Raw genomic sequence first — 2,366 nt, 5'->3', positions numbered from 1 at the left:
CCCCCCCCCACCAAAAAAACCCAACAAAAAACAACAACACAAAAACAACAGACAAACAAACAAACAAACAAAAAACTTCAAAGAAACAAAACAAACAACGGGGAAAACAACAATTTGTGCCCTTCTGTCTTCATGTCATCGCTTCAATACTGCGAGTCCACGTTAAACCCGTGATGAACGCCCGGCGCACCGCCACCGTCACCAACAGCCGCTTGTCGTCGCGTCATTTTATCGCGCCGCTCGCGCCCACTTCCCGCTGGGGACACGGCGCGCACTTCAAGTCAGGGCAGTGATCACTGACGACAGTCGATCTAGTACACTTTTCGTCTGCGAGTCTTCCACCCTCACGCGGATGTATGATCTCCCTCTGCCCCTTTTCTCCTCCCCTCTCTTCCCTTCTCCTCCCCCCCCTCTCCCTTCTCCCTCCCACCCTCCCTCACTCTGTTCCGACCACGTACGTACCCGCCATTCCTAGTCGCAGAGCCTGGGATAGAGTTCGTTCCCCGTGGTTTATGCTTCCTCTGGATTTATTGAGTGACGTCCGAGGCATTAAGGACCAGTCAAATTTGTTCCTCCAGAACGTTGTGAGAGCTTTAAGACAATGTGGGAGCTTTGAGACATTGTGAGAGCGCTGATCGGTTTTCGGGAAAGGTTTTATGGTGATTTATTTCTTGACACGGATTAAACTCAGGTAGGGACACTCTTTATGCAGCCGTACTCTTCGTGTACTTACGATGTCATCTGATAACGGGCATGTATCTTGACATTGTTATTGGCATTACTCTTTTTTTAATCCCTAAAACACAAACCTGCATTTGTTTTTTTTCAAATGTCTGATGGGATGAAGTCAAGATACTTGAATATGTTCTGGAAATTCTTGATGCGATTAAAGTCGTCGCAATAACAATACTTCCTTTAGATAATCATTCTACTTCAGGCACTTATGATCTCACCATAGTATGGTAACTGGAACGTATTTTGACATTATTATTGACCCGACTTGATTATAAACCTGTCCAGCAAAAGTGACGTTTGTCAATGGGAAACACTGTGTTTGTGAGGAGGAGGAAAGGTGAGAAATTCTCCTGGGTTTTGACTGTTTTTTGTGTGCTTTTCTAAGAAAAAACATCTAGGGTCCTTATCTTTGCTCCTTTTCTTTTTTTTTGTGTTGCTCTTTTGTAACACATCTGATCTTCCGAAAGACTTATTTGGTTAATTTATTGTTTAAAAGAAATACATCTCCCCCTTTTTTTGTCTGTTTCACTTTAACTCTTTTTAGCGACATTTTGTGTACCCCTCTTGACATCAAAGTTAAGTGTTAGTGCGTCCCTCCCTTAAATCAAAAGTGGCTGGAGCTATGTACGAAGAAGCACTGCCAGGTCTTTGGTAGCAAGCTATGTTCTGAAGAACCGTAAATGTTCTGAACTGCTAATGTATTAATAAAGATTGAGCATTTCTTTTAAAACGATACTTGAAAATTTTTCTTTTTATAGAATACTTTATGCGACCCAGGCTCACCCAGACCCTACCCCCCGCGGCCCCTGGAGTAATTCGAGTTCGAGTCCCCTGTTGTAAAGTTAACATTGTTACGACGTTTCTAAAAGAACCTTCAAGCGTGACCTCATAAAGATTGCCAAGGTCTCTGCTCGTGAAATGTCGGCGGGATCCTTTGAAGATGTCTCGATGACACAGGGAACGACGGGGCGCTACGTTAGCTCAGTTGTTGGTATTATGCTGGACTACGGAGTGGATTTCACTAGTTCGAATCCCCGACTGGGTATTCTTGAACTCGGGTTGTTTTGTGGAGTTTTCAAGGCTCTCAACTCATTTGGCTTGGTCATATCGGAGACCGACGTTAAATTTGGAGGTAGTGGCCTCTATAGGGGCGTTAAACACATACACTTACAGACACTAGGGGACGAAGTATCCTTCAGAGTCCTACGCTGCTTTCTCTCTTTTCCCGGAAAACATGCGCACGCACACACACACACACACAAACACACACACACACACACATACACACATGTACACACATACATACGCACACACAGGCACAAACACAGAGGTACACACCCACATCTACGCACACACACAAACACATACTACCAAACACAAATACGCACGCGCACACACACACACACGCACACATCAAAGGTAAAGGGCAAGAAAGGAAGAGGGAGACCAAATAGAACCAAGACAAAGAAACCTGGTTCGGAACCAAAACAATGCAGGCCGGCAGAATGGTAAGAGTCAGAGTCTTTTATTACAGAAAGACCCGACAAACAACGTCAAATTACCGAAACAGCTTAGAAGAAGAAGAATATTCAGACATACACACACACACACACACACACACACATACACAC

General features: G+C 44.4%; 1 protein-coding gene across 1 annotated transcript in view; it reads left to right on the top strand.

The window, feature by feature from the left end:
• The first annotated feature begins 280 nt into the window (after positions 1 to 280).
• The window catches only part of LOC101854284 (protein FAM124A), a 22,339-nt gene continuing 20,253 nt past the window's right edge, over positions 281 to 2,366 (top strand). Inside the window, exon 1 of the mRNA XM_005107995.3 lies at positions 281 to 691. The gene's annotated coding sequence lies outside the window, so the exon portion shown is untranslated. The remainder of the gene's footprint in view (positions 692 to 2,366) is intronic.

Source organism: Aplysia californica, unplaced genomic scaffold (assembly GCF_000002075.1).
Source record: "Aplysia californica isolate F4 #8 unplaced genomic scaffold, AplCal3.0 scaffold00649, whole genome shotgun sequence".
NCBI classification, from domain to species: Eukaryota; Metazoa; Mollusca; class Gastropoda; order Aplysiida; family Aplysiidae; genus Aplysia; species Aplysia californica.
This window is presented reverse-complemented; position numbering and strand designations above follow the sequence as displayed.